Source organism: Sus scrofa, chromosome 16 (assembly GCF_000003025.6).
Source record: "Sus scrofa isolate TJ Tabasco breed Duroc chromosome 16, Sscrofa11.1, whole genome shotgun sequence".
Lineage (NCBI taxonomy): Eukaryota > Metazoa > Chordata > Mammalia > Artiodactyla > Suidae > Sus > Sus scrofa.
This window is the reverse complement of record NC_010458.4, coordinates 72,862,785-72,882,600: the sequence shown is the minus strand read 5'-3', so window position 1 is coordinate 72,882,600 and position 19,816 is coordinate 72,862,785. Positions and strand designations below refer to the sequence as shown.

At 45.2% G+C, this 19,816-nt stretch overlaps 1 protein-coding gene across 1 annotated transcript in view; it reads right to left on the bottom strand.

The window, feature by feature from the left end:
- Positions 1 to 19,816, bottom strand: part of SEMA5A (semaphorin 5A) — a 539,522-nt gene that overhangs the window by 453,374 nt on the left and 66,332 nt on the right.

The window sequence follows — 19,816 nt, the reverse complement described above, 5'->3', positions numbered from 1 at the left end:
GGGGTCTAATCGGAGCTGTAGCCACTGGCCTACACCAGAGCCACAGCAACACGGGATCCGAGCCGCATCTGCGACCTACATCACAGCTCACGGCAACACCGGATCCTTAACCCACTGAGCAAGGCCAGGGATCGAACCTGCAACCTCATGGTTCCTAGTCGGATTCATTAACCACTGCACCAGACGGGATCTCCAGATTCTTTACATTTAATACTGCTTAATGATTTCCACAAGTTTCACAGAGGCAACTTCAGAATCCCAGAATTACCCTTTCTTTTCCCCCTGCTCCCTATATGCCCCTCACCTCCTTCCCTCTCCCCCCCCGGGAACCACTCGTTTGTTCTGTTGAGTCTGCTTCTTTTTTGCTTTATTCACTAGTTTGTTGTATGTTTTAGATTCTACATATAAGTGATATCACACAGTACTTACCTTTCTCTGTCTGACTTATTTCACTGAGCATAATGCCCTCCAAGTCCATCTGTGTTGCTACAAATGGCCAGATTTTGTTCTTTTCTACGGCTAAGTACTATTCTACTGTGTGCGTGTGTGTATATGTGTGTGTGTATATAGTGTACACACACACATATCTTCTTCACCCATTCTTCCGTCAGTGGATCCTTACGTTGCTTCCATATCTTGGCAATTGTCAAAAATGCTGCTATGAACCTTGGGATGCCCGTATCTTTTTGAATTAGTGTTTTTGTTTCTTGTGGGTATAGGCCCAGGAGAGAAATTGCTGGGTCCTGTGGGATTCTTTCCCAACTCCCTGCTCTTACACATGGAAAGCTCCCCACTGCTTGAATAGCTGACTCTTTCTCATTTTTCTTGTCTGTCTTCAAATGACCTCTCCTCGGAGAGGTTCTTGCAGACAACCCCGCTAAAATCCAGTGCAACCGTTTCCCATGATCTCAATTTTAATCATATATTCAAGGCTCTCTTTTCTTGCGTGTCTTCTATTTTCCCAACCAGACTTTAAAAAGGAGCCATGTGCTTCCTGCTCATCAGCCCGTTCCCAGTGCCCATCACGTGGTCGGCTCTCCGTGAGGACACTCTCCCACGTGACACGCACAGAATAAGTTCTGATGACAAATGCAGCTTTTAAAATAACATTTATTTCCTACATATGATATTGCATGATTCAAAAAACTATTTCAGAAGTATGCAAAAAATAATTCACTTGCATAGGACCGGATGACTGTATTTCTGTTTTACTCTGCTTGTACTGAGCAACAAAGCAACTAAGGGGCCCCCAAAATAGAAAACGGGGTCAATTTAGCCAATAATTCTTTTTTAAAGTTTGACTGGAGGTTACATGAGAGCAGGAGAAAATGTCTCTTTCACACCTGTGCTATCAGGGTTGAGCAGAGCGCCTGGCAATTAATAGATGCTCAATAAATGTGTTTTGGGTTAGAAGAATTTCCATTTTAAAAGAACACAGGGTAGTCCTCTTTTTAAAAATATAAAATTACATAAAATGAAAAAAAAAAAAAAAAACACGCTTCTATCCCCCAAACCCAAATATTTTACAGAGGTAGCCAGTAAGGACAGGTTGATGTATATTCTTTCATTTTCCATGTATTTATGACCCAAACTGTGTACACAAAAGACTTATATATGCTATTTTATAATTTACTTCATTCATTCAATATATTATAGATGTATTTCCATGTTTACAAAAATAGACATGTCCAATCCTTTTAAAGGCCATGTATTACTCTCTAAACCATTTATCTTTTAAAATTGCTTATTGAAGTACGGTTGGCTTACAATGCTGTGTTAGGTTCTGGTGTACAACTCTAAATCCTCTATAAATGTCCCTTCTTGTGCACATTTGGGATTTTCCACCTTTAAGAAGGAGAAGTCAGTGAATACCATGTACCACTGCACAATGAGTTGAGCATAAACTCAGGACCAATGCCTAGACGTGCCACTACTGGGTCAATTAATATGGACAGATACTTCCTAAACTGCCCATGGGCTGTTACAGTCACGTCAGCCCTTGCACACATTGGGGATGTCCGCTTATAAAATGGGGGCCCATCTGATGGGTGAAAATCAGTTGATGGCTTACATGTTCTTAATTATGAGTGAGGCTGAACAGTTTCTCATACCACGAGGTCCCTTTTATATTTCTTTTCCAATAATAAAGAGGACGTGATGCCACTTTGCCAAGCGAGATGCTAATAAGCACTTGAAAGGGATGCTGGGAGATTAAGAGCCGGATGGGCAACCGGCTGCGTGAGTCAGGACTGCAATCCACGCAGAGCCTGGACCACCGGCCTTCCGCCTCTTGAGCCAAATGGGCCTAATACATCCCTCATTTAGCCAAGATGCTGGACAATGTGCCTGACAACACTTTGAATCATGCGTGTGGCACTTCAGCTGACAGAGTTTCTTTTATTCATCATCATATCTTCGAAAAATACAAAATAAAAACACTCGCTGGCATTAGAGAAGAACAGAGCTTCTCTTCCCATGGGCTGTGAAGGGACACAGGTGACAGTACCCACCACATGGGAAGGCCATATACGGGGCTCTGAATTGCAATGGGAATAAAATGAAAGATGAAAGTGGAGATTAAGGGCTTAAGGGACCCAGTTTTCGTGCGAAGCTGTAAAAAATCGCTCTCGAGGCATCGGGTCTCCCTTGTCACAGGCATACAGAACGAGAGGAATGTCTGCTCTGGGTCCCCACCGCGGGTCACCATCTGTCCACCTCCAGGCCATTCCCCCACTCGCCTGCCGCCTTGCCACCCACGAGCTGCCAGCAGGAGATGGTGGGGCCATGACGTTCATGCCACTAGCATCATCACCCCACTGCCAGGCGGTGCCCACAAAATACTCTTAAAAAAAGACTGAATGAAATGCCCCCCCAGGAAGCTCTCTGATAAATGCTCACTTTTTTTCTCTTTAAGAATCTGTTTAGACCAGGGGTTCTCCACCGCAGCCCTAGAGGCACTTGGCACTAGATAATCCCTCCTTGGGAGGGGCTGTCCTGTGCATCTGGCAGCATCCTGGCCTCCACTTTGACACGTCTAGCACACACACACACACACACACACACACACACAGCCAGTTGTGACACCCACAACCCTCTCCAGCCATGGCCAGAAGTCCCTTGGGGAGGGGGGGACAAAATCTCCCCCAGTTAGGAACCACTGGTTTAAACTACAGGACAACCACCAAATATGGTTTTGCTTATTTTAAAACATGTGATGCTAAAAAGCTTGTTTAATTTTGACTGTGTTCCTGCATCCAGAGCTGTTGGGAGAGCGGAGCCAATAACATAAGCTAGAAGTTAGCAAAATAAGTCATCGGGGCTATTTACAACTGATTGGAGAATAGTAACTGCCTGGGGCAAATCAGTCATTAGCTGCTGCTGATCTGGAGGGGGACAGAGCATTAATAATTCAATAAAGCAAAGGCTGCGGGCAATAAAACCTCAGGGTTATTTATTTAGCCAATTAGATTCGTTTTTGGTGGCAACCCTGCTCTTGTGAGTGTGAATAAGCCATGTGTATTCTTCAATTAATCAGGAAAATTGCACCTCGCAAATCTGCTCTTATTGCCTTTCAAGCTGGAAGATGCGAGGTGCAAGCGGTCCTCCAGCCTGCGGAGGAGGGAAACGCCAGCTCGGGAGAGCAACAGACTCATAATTTACCAGCCTTGTAGGGAACGGAGAGGCGTGGGAGAGGTGTGTAAATCAGACCCAGCCCCGGCCTTCGCACTTCGCTCCCTTCCAACCCCCCATCCTCGATCCGGGGCAGACAGGCATCGGAGCAGGTAAAATTTAGACGGGCTGGCACAGGGCAGGCACAGTGTATTACTGTCAGTGATGAACAATCCTATCTTAACCACCAAGAGCCTGTAAAAGTGGTGTAAGCACACAGCCAGCGTCATAAAGGCGGGATCCTTAAGATCCTTCTGTTTATCCACTTTGATCTCAATTTAAGGGGTGGGAACTCCTGGTCCCCAAAGTGAGCATGGTGGAGGGAGGGGGGCAGTTATTTTGGTCCAGGTCACGATGTGTCCAGTTGATCAGGAGTCATCTCTGAGCCCTATAAACTGTGACAGCCAAATTGGGAGGAAAAAAAAAAAAATCACCATGAAAAAGGCTATCTAAGGAGTTCCCACTGTGGCTCAGAGAGTTAAGAACCCGACTAGTATCCAGAAGGATGCGGGTTCAATCCCTGGCCTCGCTCAGGGAGTTAAGGATCCAGCACTGCTGTGAGCTGTGGTGTAGGTCACAGATGCAGCTCGGATCTGGCCTTGTGGCTGTGGGGTAGGCGGGCAGCTGTAGCCCTGATTCACCCTCTAGCCTGGGAACTTTCCATATGCCACAGGTGGAGCCCTAAAAAGCAAAAAAAAAAAAAAAAAAAAGACTATCTAGGACTACATAGTTCAGTTCACTGGGACAGACTATTGGAAATTCTAGAGATTTCTGCCTAAACTGTTCAGATTTAGAAATTCCTTTTTTTTTAATTTTTTTTTTATTTTTCAGTTGCTTGTTTCCATTTGTGGTCTATACCTCACTTCCTTCCCGCTTCCTCCGTCTTCTTTTCCTTTTGTTTTGGTCCCGCTCATTTGCTCAGAGGCCAGATTTAGTTAAAAGAAGAGGTACCTGTAAGCACAGGGCACCTTCAGATGCTCCAACAGACCAGGTGCTCCCTTAAAAGTCTCGGACACGATTCCAGGGAGGAGCTACCCTTATCATGGACTCGCATCCGGTCTAAACAAAGAGTGTGGCCCTACGAAGCCCCCAAGGAAAGATCGCAAATGCACGGACACATCTATTTCAGCCTCCATAGAGATGCAGGGTCAGGCAAGTGGCCCCGATGAACACACAAAATGGAAATCACATCTCCAAACCCGGCTGGTTCCCCGAAATGTTCAGTAACCAGAACATAAAGAGAATCTGCTCCTCATGAAACTTCACTGACCCCAAACACCATCTTGGTCAACCCAACAACCCAAACATACTTTCCTTTTGTCCTTTAATGTGTTTTTTTTTTTTTTTTGGCCATACCCACAGCATCTGGAAGGTCCCAGGCCGGGGATCAAATCCGAGCCGCAGCCGTGGTGACCTATGCCACCGCTGCAGCAACGAGGGATCCTTTTAACACATACTGCACCAGGTCAGGGGTGGAACCTGCGCCTCCACAGCAGCCCAAGCCACTGCAGTCAGAGCCTTAACCCGCTGCACCACAGCGGGAACTCCTCCTTTAACATGCTTTTGGTTGCGATGCCCAAGGTCAGGGGTGTAGACAGGCAGATTCAAATGATGTGGCTGTGACCAGAGGGCTCCACAGGGCCTGATATTCCCTCCATTTGGGTGACAGGGTTGTCTGACTCCAAAAGATCCAGGAGATCTTTGTCACGTATTTAAATGTGACACCTAGGAGAACCATCCTATTAACTCAACTCAACCACGGGAATCAGATGCCACCTAATGGAGAGCAGCAGCTTCTGGGACTCAAACTCAGGGCAATTCAGTTCTGACTGACGAAGCCAGAAAAATCAAGATCTCCACCACCTGGAGTGGCTATCCCGAGGGGTCAGGGTCCTGGGTGGGATGGAGCGGGGAGAAGGACCCTCGTGGGTGTCCAATAACAAGTGACGTGGATGCTGGTCACCAGACAGGAACCGGGAGCACCCAGTGACATGTTGGTCAATGTTTAGAAACAGGATTTCCCAGGCAGCCCTGAATTACAGTGTTTGCCAATTTCCATGGTGTAAATGCTCCCACTTCAAGCTACCAGCAGGAGGTTACTGGCCAAGGGGATGGGAAGAGATGCACAGAATCAAGCACCTCTTGACTCTCAGGAGGTGAGCGCACCACGCACCACGCACCACCGGCAAAGGCTGAAGGGAAACCGGGCAGGGGCCCTGAGACCCATTACCCATGAGTGGGGATTTGCTCTGTACGGTGCTTCAATCTGGACACAATGGGGCTTACTGCTCATGTATTCTGGGATGCTGGATGGAGCGTCTTTCCTTTATGGCCCTCTGTTGGCTTTATAAAATGCTTAGGAATTTAAAAATTCATGAAGAGCACATATTAGCTTAAATCCAACTCTCGAAAGACTGTTCATTTTCTTCCAGTTGTGACCCTGTTGCATTGAATATTTCATGAAACTATCAAGCCACTAATTTGGATTCAGTGGCACATTAGTTTCACACAGATTCCCTGTTACTGCCCTTTCCTGACCCACGATTTTCACCTTCTCATTCTTAGACCTGCTGGTCTGTCCCCCGCCTCTCCCTCTGTCACCCCTTCCTCTCTCCTTTCCTTCTCTCCCACTTGTTCTCTGTCTCTGGGGGGCTCCCTCCATCTCTTCGCCATCTCTCCCTCCTGCTTCCTTTTCTCCCTCCTCTACCCACTTCCCGTTTTCTCTCTCCCATCCCCCCCTTCCCTCCCTCCCTCCCTCTCTTTCTGTGTCTCTCAAGCTCTCTGGCTCGCTCTTCTCTCAATTTCTCTGTAAGGCAGAGGTTTATACACTTATCCTCATAAAACATCTGGCAACCCAGGCCCTTGTTTCTAATCATGTTTAAAGTGGCGAGTGACTGCAGAGAGAACAGAAAGAGGCGAATCAATTTTAGCACCGTAAATACCACCCATTACAAAAGCCTGCAGGAAGCTCGGAGTGCATTTAAAAGTACGTATGACTCATACAGATGATATCAGGTACCAAAAACAAGTGCAGCAGGACAGAAAGAATGTATAGACACAAGAGAGTAAATTCCTAACCATGGAACATGATGGAGGATAATGTGAGAAAAAGAATATATACATAATATATATACTATATAATATATACATGTATACGTATGACTGGGTCACTTTGCCATACAGTGGAAATTGGCAGAACACTGTAAAGCAACTATAATGGAAAAAAAATGAAAATCGTAAAACAAAAAAAATTTTAAAAAGAAAAAATTGTCCAAAAATCCATAAATAAAGTTATCGGAAAATGCTGCAATAAGAATGCTAAGCGTTAGTTCCTTTTTTTTTTTTTTTTTTTTCCTGGTTTCCCCCTTCCCTGGTACCTACTAGCCAAGCCTTTAAATTCCTAGACCTCGAAAGCTTCAGAGGAGAGAAGTAAATCAGACCCAAAGATTGAAAAGCCTAAGTCACAAAATGAGTACAGTTTAAAAAAATAAATACCCGAAGACTTAGGTGGGAGGGAAAAAAAAAAAGCAGCTGTGAGGGATTAGACAAAGAATAGAAAACCTATTGAAGGAGTTCCCGTTGTGGCGCAGTGGTTAACGAATCCGACTAGGAACCATGAGGTTGCGGGTTCGGTCCCTGCCCTTGCTCAATGGGTTAACGATCCGGCGTTACCATGAGCTGTGGTGTAGGTTGCAGATGAGGCTCGGATCCAGCGTTGCTGTGGCTCTGGCGTAGGCCGGTGGCTACAGCTCCGATTCAACCCCTAGCCTGGGAACCTCCATATGCCGAGGGAGTGGCCCAAGAAATATCAAAAAAAGACAAAAAATAAATAAATAAATAAATAAATAAATAAAGAGACAAAGCTTTAGAAATTTAAAAAAAAAGAAAAAAGAAAACCTATTGAAGATACAGATCATGTCAAGGTCAATTACTCCTTTTGCCTGACAGAGACAGTGCAGCCAACATGTGTGTGAACAGACAGAAGGCAGTATGACTTCAGTGTGACAATTCCTGGGAGCTAATTCTTTATTCACAGAATCATATTCTGCAATGCAGGGGTCCCAAGAAACATAATTCAAAAAAATGCTGTCACCCAAGAATAATAAAAAAAAAAAAAAAGGAGAAAATGAACTGTTGATAGCCACAGATATTTCAGAGAAAAACAGAACAGATTCCCAACCTGAAACCATTAAAATGTAGGCAATTTTATAAAAGAAACTTTTTCCCAAAGATTAAGGCAAAGCACGTACTGCATGTTCTTCTGCTAAATAAAAATGAAAAGCTGTTTGTAGTTCTTAGAATTATTTGACACATGTGTCAATAATAATTAGCCACTAACATTATTTCGTTGGCTTCCCACAGTCAGAAAAATATAAAAAAATTCCTTATGTGATTTCTGTATTTTAACAGACTGCTGCTTATTGAGGGTGTCACAGGAGGCTATGAGCAAGCTGCGAGTTAGCTGTCACAGTCAACGTTCGACATCTTTGAAGTTAATGATGCTAAAAGAAAATGCTAGAAGAACTGTACTTAGAGAGTACGTTTTAATAACACTACTGAAGAAGTAGTTCACATTCCAATAAAGCATTAGAAATAACTCGGTAGACTATGTGGAATCACATCTGAAGGGTGAATTATCATTTTATATCAGTACATGTATTGTTAGAAATCAATTCATTCAGCATGAAATATTATCTTGACCATCCTAAACTTCATTACTGCTATCACCTGAATGTTTGAGTCTCCCCCAAATTCATATGTGGAATTCCTAAGCCCCAAGGTGAGCATATTAGGAGGTGAAACTGATTTGATCACGAGAGGGGACCCTCAGGAACAGAGGAGGGAGCTTATGATAGCCGCTGCCAAAGTCCCCTTGCCCCTCCCCACGCAAGGACATGAGAGGACCATCTGCGAAGCAGAACCCTGGCCTTCACCAGGCACTGGATCTGCCAGCACCTTGATCTTGGACTTCCCAGCCTCCAGAACAGTGTCTATTTTATTATGCAGCCCAAACGACTAATTATGGAGCCATCATTAAGAAAGCACTAAACTGGAGTTCCCACTGGGACCTGGAGGGTTAAGAACCAGACATAGTGTCCACGGGGATGCGTGTTCAATCCCTGAGCTCGCCCAGTGGGTGAAGGATCTAGCGTTGCTGCTAAGTGGGGTAGAGACTGCACATACGGCTCCAATCTAGCATTGCTGTGGCTGTGGTGTAGGCCTCAGCTGCAGCTCCCATTTGACCCCTAGCTTCCATATGCCTCGGGTGCAGCCATATAAAGGGAAAAATAAAAAGTGCTAAATTCTTTAAGAAGAGGTAAGTTAGTCCTGGTTCAACGACCATTTCATTTGGTCCATTTCTCAAAGTGGATGATCTCTAAAGGATCTGCAGTGTTGGGAGTTCCGGGAGGTGCACCCTCCAGGGTCCCTAAAGTCTGGGTCATTATCTCCTCCAGCCCCTCGCCATCACACACACTCCTCTGGCCAATGCAGCATCTGTTCACCAGATACCCATGGGTAGGGTAGCCAGATTTAGCAAATAAAAATACGAGATGTGCAGCGGAGTTGGAATCGCTGATAAACAACGCATAGTTATTTCGGTTAAATTTCAATTTCTGATAAACAGGGGATACTTTTTTTTTTAAGGGTTAAGTTCAGAATAGATTTATCCTAACACAATTACGCACTGTTTATCGGAAGTTCACCTTCCAAGGGGCATCCTGTATTTTATCTGACAACCCTACCTGGGGAAAGCTTTGTACAGTCCAGGGTCCTAACCCCGGTGTCTGCCTCCTCCTCCCAACCTGGGACCCTGGCAATGATTTTTTTTTAAATTTTTTTTTAAAAATTATGTGCCTTTAAAAGAAGATGTTCATGAAAATGCTAGAATATCAAAAGAAAGTGTTAGGCAGGACAGAAATCTTGAGGAATCCCTGAAAGACAGAAAGGAAATCAACTGACATAAATAGAGGAACTCACAGCCTCCAGGATGACCTAAAAAGACTGCTAGGAAACACCCTACTGCCTCTGGGGCTGCTCCAAATTCAGAAGCTAGACGCAATGATGAGCAAGGAAAACAAAGACCATGGAGATTCGCTGGGCAACCCTATTCAGAACCTCGAAACCCCCACCCTGGGTCGAGCATCTACTCTTGGGACAGAACCACCTGCGTGAAAACTTGGACCAAAGAGGCAGGAAGGTGCCCTGAATGACCACTGCCACTTAGGAGGCACAAGACCCCGCTGTACACCCAACCCCATCATCCTCAGCCAATGACCTCCAACTTTGGAAAGCAAATCCTCAACCATAGATTCCAGGCACTCAGGATGATGTAAGGACCAAGAACCTCAGGAAAACCAACATCGCATCAACATCAAGAGTCACCAAAGATATATGGGTCCTGCACAGTCTTTTAAGTTAATGCTTAGATATCTTGCATTCTCCCTGCCAGATGAATGAGACCACATTACCTTCTCACATAGTCCTCATTTATTTCTCGTAAAGGGAAAATTATTGCGCTTTGCATGTTTGTTTTGTAACTTGTAACCTGACTGAATTCTTCTTTCTTCAATACTTGTAATTGATTACCTTGGGGTTTAAGAACCAATCACTTGGGAAAAATTTATATTTTCTGTTTCAACATTCGTATTTTCTATCTAATTGCATTGCTTACAATTTCCAGAACAGCATTAAACTGCACCGGGAGAGTCAGCATCATCTTTTACTTTAACGGGGAAAGAAGCAGTTACCCACAACATTTCTCTTAGAAGTTATGTTCTGTCTGGGAACAAAGGCTCTACCAGGGCTCACCTGGGAGGCCACTCCATCCCCACTTCTGCCTGAATCGCTCACTCTTTGGTCTTTCATCAGACAAGTGAAATCTGTTAGGTGGGCATCTCCATGGGCAGGTGAACTGAGATCAAGGTGGAATCCCTGCACGCTGGGATGGCCCTGATGAGCATTTTCACAACTTGTAAGCAGCACCTATGCAATGGCTCCAGATGCTAAATGCACTGCCTTTCACAGCTAAGTTTGCTGAGAAAGTCCACTCTGACTTACCCAATTCTAAAGTCACTACACCTACCATTTGTGACCTTATTACTCACTACTGCTCTCAGGTCAGGAAAATTAATGACTAGCCTCCACCCTGTATCTGCTGATGCCAGCATCTGTATGGCGTGTACACCTGCATAGGACCACACACCTGCCACACACCTGCATAAGACCCCCAAGGTAATCCACGCCTAACCTGACCTGGCCCTACTCTCTAATATGCTGCTTGTGTGTCCCCAGATCACAAGTATTTACTCACAATACTTATCTTTATATTCTCGAGTAAAATTTGCCCGGTAACGGAGCCTTTTCTTTATTATTTAAAGGTAAGGTATTTAAATCAATTTGAAATCCACTATCAGGTTAACATTTGTGAACAGGCGCATATTAGAAATCTACAAAGCTCCTTCTGAAGGGAGTAACTTTTAGTAAGAACTAATCTCCTGTGTTCTTTTGGATTTCAAGTCAACACAGCCTTGTTCGCAAAAGCACCTTGTTCACTAGTTGATGTGTTTGATTGGTTTGGTTTCCGGTTGTCATTTCTTTTGCATCAGCTCTGGCAAGAACCTTCTTAGCATTTTCATGACAATCGGCCCTCTTTGAGCAACCCAAAATCCCTGGTGAGGCTCACACACCACCTTTTTGCAAGTAAGGTCCAGACAAGAGTTGGCACGGGTTGACGTCACAGCCAAGGAGCAGTCTTCAGCACTTTGGCCCAATTAGAAAAAATTAGATTCGAGGCAGAATTAAACCAACAACAATGGGCACCACTAGGTCTACGGAAATCGTTCGATAGAGAACAAAATGTTAGTTTCATAAAACCTGAGAACAGACCCTGACTACACGGCAGGGGCTATGCCTGGACCCAGATGCAAGGGTCTCTGTAATTCTCACTAAGACTGTGCAAAACAGAGCAAAACATCAGCCTTTCCATAAAACACATACATTTGTCCTCACTAAACAAGACAGCCCCTGTCTGGCTCGAGCACCTAAGGTAACTGAGAAGCTATCTTTGGGAAGAGAGCTGGGGGCTTGGCGGAGATGATGTCAAAGGATTTTGCCACAACTCGTTGGGACATGCTAGACATTATCAATTACGTTGCAAATGTCTGGTCCATCTAGTCTTCTTGAGTGTCAGAAATGTTGGGAAAAAACACTCCTCAAACTGCGGGGTCAAAATAATCCATGACGATCCATTATAAATTTCTACCTACCAGGTTTACCCAAGTGAGTGTCTATTCTGGTTTGTGGTTTTGGTTTTTTTTTTTTTTTTTTGCTTTTTTTAGTATCTATTCTGAATACACTGCCTTCAAGCACCATTCAAGAGTTCCAAGTTTTAGCTACATAATGGTGGATTTTACCCTCACCAAAGGCTCCGTGCCGCCTTTGGCATTTTTCTTCTTGCTATGTTGTGATCACGGAAAAGATACACAAGTGAGCCAATGAGTGCAAACTATTTGAAATAAAATATATGAGAAACTTATAATTAGAGACAAGGAATGATTCTCATCTGCTCCCCGAATTGAATTCCTCGGTGAGAATGCTTAGGTGAAATAATCAAACATATGTAAAGTGTCTGAGCTGATGTCTTCCAAACAAATGCACTTAACAAATAGGATTGCCAACTTCCTCGGCTCATTTGCAAAAAAAGAGCAACGTTGGCAATTTGAGAATCATTAAAGAGGCCCAATTTGAATTCACTGAAGGCCTCACACAGAAGAGAACAAGAGGGTTGCATAATACATCTTATTTAAATTGACACAAGTTTTGTCTTAGTACAAAGGCAGCTTGGGGGAGACTCCAAGTTAGATTTTGAGGATGAAGATAGAAAAAGATATCTTCTTCTTTCATGGGATTCACCATTAACTTCTGTGTATCAGAGGGAAAAATAACTGTGAAAATAAGTTGACACCAAAATGATGCACTGGCCATCAGCATGATATGTCCAGAACAGAACTAAAATGTATGGATAATAAATAAATAAATGTCTTCCTCCTTCAGGGCGGTATCCTGCCACTGTGCTTTGCAGGAGCTGGGCGGGGAGGGTAAGGGCATCTCTCAAAATAACCAGCCTCGAAGCCCTGACGCCTAATCCCACATCTGGCCTGAGCCTCTGGTCACCCTCCTGCCCTCCCTGGGGAGAACCTACTTAGGAGGCCTCGTGGGGGGCCTGGGGCTGCTACACCACACAGGGGACAGTGTCCTCGATGACAACCTCCCATGTCACACCAGCCTTAAACCTGACTGCATTTTCTCCAGCTTATCCCCCAGACCTGGCAAGGGTCAGTCCTGCTGAAGCCAAAGCTCGAGTGGTTCCCACGGGCACCATCACCTGCCTTTCCACTGGGTTCTCTTCTGCATCAACCAAGAGATTACGGCCGAAACTCTGTCTGCTCTTCTACAGCCTCGTGGAGTGGCTTCGAAGCCAGCACTGTCAGACCGGCTGGCAGAACTACAGGAGAGAAACTAGGAGTCTCGTGGCTCCAACCAGCGACAGGCAGCCCTCCCTTGGTGCCCACGGCACGTGGCCAGCACTTCGCCCATGGTATCCTCAGGTTCAGCCTTGGACCTGTAGGACCTGTAGTTGTACCGTGCAGCCTTTGACCTCAGTTTCCCCCACCTGAGAACTGGGGCCGTCCATTCCAGGCCTGAAGTGCATCCCCAAGGCTCTGAGCAGGGTGCTGCTCCACCTACATCAGGGGCTTCGAGGTGCTTTCATATTAATGCGCCCAAGGGTCTATGCAATTCCAGGACCTGAATAGAGGCAAATGCAGCTGAAACCTCTAAGAGGCAAAGGTTTATGAACAGGCAATAAGCATGGGCAAATTCCCGGATTAAAGTTAGGATAAGATCTCTGTCCTCAACTGTACTGTTTTGTTTTCATCGGAGCACCTTTAAATTGCTCTTGCCAAACTAATCTTGAACTAGAAAGAAAAAAACAACAGTAAAGGCTTTTTTTAAGTAATTTAAAAAGGGGGAGAAAAAACCTTTATCCTCACAGCCATGTTATCCTTTAGGAAGGGACGAGGGTTCCCTAATTTCTTGGAGATAAATTGGTTAGTCCTACTATCCCGAGTACAGATTCAGTATTTTTATCCAGAGAAGAAACCACAGACACAATTAATGATTTGCCAGGAGGGCCCTCAGTTTATGGCCATTCATGCTGTTCCTTGGCCAACGTGTGGCCACACTTCCTGGAATACAGACAAAACGCAGAGCAGCTTCCATAAAGTCCACCAATTCCTTTGCAGAGTTCATTCACTCATTCAATAGTATCATAAGTGATTAAACACTTTTCTAGGCCCTGGGGATCCTTCAGTACAAGTCAAGACACAGATCTAGTTGCATGGAGCTCATACTGTTGTAGAAGAAAAAGGAAAAAAGTACATGGTTTTTTATCTTTTTTTTTTTTTTTTTGCATTTTTTTTTCAGGGGCATATGGAGGTTCTCAGACAGGGGTCGAATTGGAGCTACAGCTGCTGGCCTACACCACAGACACAGCAACGCAGGACCTGAGCCTAGTCCGTGACCTACACCACAGCTCATGGCAATCCCGGATCATTAAACCACTAGCGAGGCCAGGGATCAAACCCACATGCTCATGGATACTAGTCGGGTTCATTACCACTGAGCCACACTGGGAACTCCATAAGCACATGTTAAAATAAGCTGGAAAGTGGCAAGTTCAACGGAGAACAGTCATTACCTGCTGACTGCTGGCTGAGTGCCAGGCTTTGGGCACACATCACCAAGAAGGTGATGCCTTTGCTGGAGGAGAGAATTGAGGCTCAGAAAGGTGACGAAAGTCCATTAAATTCATACCAATGGGAAGCTGGCTCACAAGTGAGGATGCAACGCACAGCTGCCTAACACAAGAAGGTGTCTAATGATTACACTACTTCAATCTCAGGAAATCCCAAAGAGACCCCAGTGGCCATCTGAACAGGGGACCACGTCCCATGGTAAGAAGTTAACACAAGGGGACTGAACAGCAGGTGACCCAACACCCTCAACGTCCCCAACACCCGAGCTCCTCCTCGCCACCTCCTCGGTGTCTGCAGCACTCTAATTCCACTTGCTTTCATTTTTACAGCCATCTTTTCTCGAAAGAAACGAGTGTAAGGAGACTTCCTCAAAGAGCATCCTGTTGTATCCATGATGCCCAAAGCCTGGGAGAAACCAAGGTGTGCTTTAGCAGGTGACCCCATAACTAAGCCATGGGACATCCGGACAGTGCGATATTATTCGGGGCCAAAAGAAAACCAACTGAGAAGTCAAGCAGACGCAGAGGAACCTTAAATGCATGTTCCTAAGTGAAAGAATCTAACTCGCAAGGCGACATGCTGTATGGGTCTAAGTACATGACACCCAGGAAAGGGGAAAACTATGCAGACGGTAAAAACATCAGTGGATGGGGAGTTCCCGTCGTGGCTCAGCGAAACAAGTCTGACTAGCATCCCTGAGGACACAGGTTCAATCCCTGGCCTCACCAAGTGGGTTAAGGATCCAGTGTTGCCATGAGCTGTGGTGTAGGTCGCAGACACGGCTCAGATTTGGCGTGGCTGTGGCTGTGGCGCAGACTGGCAGCTACAGCTCCAGTTAGACCCTCGCCAGGGAACCTCCACATGCCACAGGTGTGGCTCTAAAAAGACGAAAAAAATAAAATTAAAAAAAAAAAAATCAGTGATTGCCAGGGGGAGGGAGGAGGGAAGGATGAGCAGATGGAGCACAGCGGATTTCTTCAGGCAGCAGAACTCCTGTGGGTGGTATTACAACCGCAATACCCATCACTACACTCTTGCCAAAAGCCACAGACCGTACGATGCCAAGAGTGAACCCTAATGTAATACGGCCTTTGCATGTTCATGACGCATGAACATGGGTTCTCTGGTTCTAACAAACAACCCCTCGGTGGGGGACGTTGATGGCGGGGGAGGTTGTGGGATCAGGGGGTTTATGGGAAATTGCTGTACGTTCCCACAGTTTGGCTCTTCACCTGAAGCTGCTGGAAAATAGAGCCTCTCGATAAACACATGTGTATATATATGCATATGTATTTTGTACATGTACACGCATAAAATGTGCATATATGAAATGTGTATGTGTGTTAGATATGTCAATACACACATACATAAAACGAATGTTAAGAAGCACACTGTCATCCCCACATAGTAACTTTACTCAGAGAGTCCCCAGATCCTAAACTTACATTTTTTTCATAATGTCCGCCCTCTCTTCCCCACACTTGCCCCTTTTGATACCGCCAAACTCCTTCAGAATGAGGTCCCGGTAACAGGACTGATTAATTACCAACAGATTGACTTCTATGGGGAGAATGGCGGCACAGTCTTTCTACTTATCAAACAGACCTGGAAGCCACAGACCCAGGGAACTCGAGGACAAAGATCTCATGAGGGCCTGAGAGTCCTTGATAATGGGATTAAGCTTATTTTCCTCCCAACTCCAAAGGGGCCCAGTTACGTCCATGTGGCTGTGTCTTCTCTCCTTCGCAATGTGTGCGCCACGTACTCACAAGGACTTCTTCTCAGCCCATCTCGACCAAGACTCCCGGGGAACAGAGATGGAAGATGGAACCAAAGGATGGCTTGGATGCAACGCCGGCAAGAGGCCAACGCCTCCTGAAGTGCCAGACACACACCAGCAGCGGAACCGACCTTTACCGAAATGAACATGTTGGGGAAAAAACATTCTCGAGTCAAAGGCCAACCAATTCTCGGATCGTATCTCTCAGCACACTTAGGTTCAATGCAACCCATGTAGGGTTGCCAGACTCTTCACAAACAGCATCTATTTCTAGCAGGTGCTAAATACTCTCTTTTCAGTTACCTTTTTTTTTTTTTTTTTTTTTTTTTTTTTTTTTGGTCTTTTTAGGGCCACACTTGCAGCACCTTGAAGTTCCCAGGCTAGAAGCTGAATCGGAGCTGCAGCTGCCGGCCTACACCACAGCCACAGCCACGCAGGATCCGAGCCACATCTGTGACCTACACCACAGCTTTCTGCAAAGCCAGTCCTTAACTCAAAGTGTGGCCAGGGATTGAACCCACATCCTCGTGGACATTATGTCAGGTTCTTAACCTACAGAGCCACAATGGGAACTCCCTCTGGGCATTTTTTTTTACTTTAAAAATTCTTGTGAACTGATTGGATACATTAAAATAGTCATGCCAAAGATACGACTAGGAATTTCAGGAAAAGAATAATATCTGTATTTCTGTGCATGAGTTTCCTTCAAAACCAGAGTAGCTGCAAAACACTTCAAAGTGATGAAATTCTTTTCTATTTCCTTTGAAACAGCCATTGTTTCAGGCAAAGCAAAAATCTGTGTTCCATCTAAGCCATGGGGCTGCAAACATCTTTGGTCCCACCTGGATTCAGCGGGGTCCCAGTGAGGTGATTAGTGACCCAGAGGCAGTGAGCACACCGCCTTTGCTGGCAGGCGGACAAGAGACTCTGAATAACAGCTTCACACAAGAGCAGATTCAAGAGCCACTGGTGAAGCCACTTCACAAGAGGGCAAGTCAAAGAGCGAAAGCTGGAAACGTTCGGGTGAGAGAAGCTGACTCCTGCAGGCACCTCTGCGGCCCCTGCCGTCACGATTTCCCAAAGCAGGAAGACTGAGCCTGTCCTGTGCAGGGAGGACCAAGTCTAGGAAATAGCATCTGCGTGTTCTACCATGCAATATGCATTTGCTCATCCCCGAAGTGCCTGGCCAGAAGCAAATGCAAGAACGCGAGAAAACGAGACTGCACCCCCAGGGAGGGCGTTTCTGTGCGTGGTCACGTCACCAGCCCATCAACGTGACTTCCATGAAGCTGTCACCTGGACAGACGTGTCTGCCGAGGATGGGGAGGGACCGGGGGGACCAGGACTATCAAAGAATCTTTGCATATTTCAAGTGGTTCTTGGCAAAGCAAACTAGCATTTTTTACAATTAAAAATGAACCATATGGATGGACCTAGAGATTATATACTAAGTGAAGTGAGCTAGAGAAAGACAAACATCCTACGATATCACCTCTACGTGGAATCCTTTTAAAAAAATGGTGCAAATGAACTTATTTAAGAAACAGGAACAGACTCACGGACCTCAAAATCAAACGTACGGTTACCCGAGGGGAAAGCTGGGAGGAGGAGGGACTGGGGGTTTGGAACTGGCATATACACTCTGTTGAACATGGAACTAATGGTCAATGGGAACTAAATATTCTGCGACAACTTATATGGGATAAGAATCTGAAAAGGAATGGCTATGTGTACAGCTTTAACTGAATCGCGTTTTGCTATGCAGCAGAAATGAACACGACCTTGTTTTTTTTGTTTGTATGTTTGTTTGTTTGCTTTGTAGGGCTGTACCCGAGGCACATGGAGGTTCCCAGGCTAGGGGTCAAATTGGAGCTCCAGCTGCCCGTCAACGCCACAACCATGGCAACACGGATCCTTAACCACTGAGCCAGGCCAAGGCTCAAACCCACATCCTCATGGAACTAGTCAGATTCTTAACCTGCTGAGCCACAACGGGAACCCCTGGGACAGGTTTTTAAAGGAGCAAAATGTAGCCATTTCTTAAAACTTAACAAGACTTGCTAAGGTTCACAGTGAAAATACATTTACAAGAGTTTCAGGAAATTTTTCTAATATACTCTATTTTATTATTTCCTTTGAAGCAATAAAATACCTAAACAGTGGATATTCTAAATTGTTTGTTTTGCTAACAAGTATCAAGAACATGCTCAGTGGAATTCCCACTGTGGCACAGTGGGTTAAGAATCCGACTGCAGCGGCTCGGCCACAGTGGAGGTATGGGTTCAAGCCCTGACCCGGCTCAGTGGGTTAAAGGATCTGGCTTTGCCGCAGCCATGGCATAAGCTGCAGCTGTGGTTTGGATTCAGTCCCTGACCCAGAAACTTCCATATGCCATGGGTATGGTCATTAAAAGGAAAATATTATATTGTATTAAAATATTGTATTTTTGGTTCTTTTCCATTATAACTTATTACAAGATACTGACTATCAGTCCCTATGCTATTCAGTAAATCCTTGTTTATTTTCGATATAGTAATGCACATCTGTTAATCCCAAACTCCCAATTTATCCCTCCTCCCACTCCCCTTCAGTAACCTTAAGTTTGTTTTCTATGTCTGTGAGTCTGTTTCTGTTTTGTAAATAAGATCATTTGTAGCATTTTTTAGATTTCACACACAACTGATATCACGTGGTATTTGTCTTTCTCCTTCTGACTGACTTCACTCACATGATAATCTTTAGGTCCATTCAGCTTGCTGCAAATGGCATTGTTTTGTCCTTTTTGTGGCTGAGTAGTATTCCATTGTTTATATGTACCATGTCTTCTTTAACCATTCCTCTGCAATGGTCACTTGGGCTGCTTCCACGTCTTGCCTATCATCAATACTGCCGCTTTGAACACTGAGGTATGGCTATCTCATGCTTCTGAAGATGCACTGACATCTTTTGCTCTGGACTGTGTTTCCAAGGATGTCTGTGTAGCAAACAGCCTTGAAAGACAGAGACCGTGTCTCTTTCCAAAAGCAGAAGGCAGATTTCTTTCGAGACAGAAAAATATGGTTGACAAATGGTATACCACTCGTGGCCCACAAAGGCTGGGCTTCACTTGGAACTCAACACACTCCCATAGATGCATCCAATGAAATAATATGGGTGTCCATGAACATTCTTGGTTTTCGAATCAAAATCCTAGAGCTGCAAATCCAGTTTTAAGTGTATTCTCTGCAAGTGTGCCAGTCTCTCTCTGAAAACACTGTTTTCAGGAAGGCACCCAGGTTGAAGGGACAGCTCGTGAAAATTTGAGGCCATGTAACAGACTCTTCCCCATCTCTCATAAGGGACCGTCTTCAAGAGTGTCTGGGTGTTGCCGAGAGCCGTGGTGTAGGCTGCACATGCGGCTTGGATCCCGAGTTGCTGTGGCTGTGGTGTAGGGTGGCAGCTGTAGCTCCAATTGGACCCCTAGTCTGTGAACCTCCATATGCCGCGAGTGCAGCCCTAAAAAGCCAAAAACAAAAGAAGTGGCTGGGCCTTCCCAAGAGATTCTAGTGGC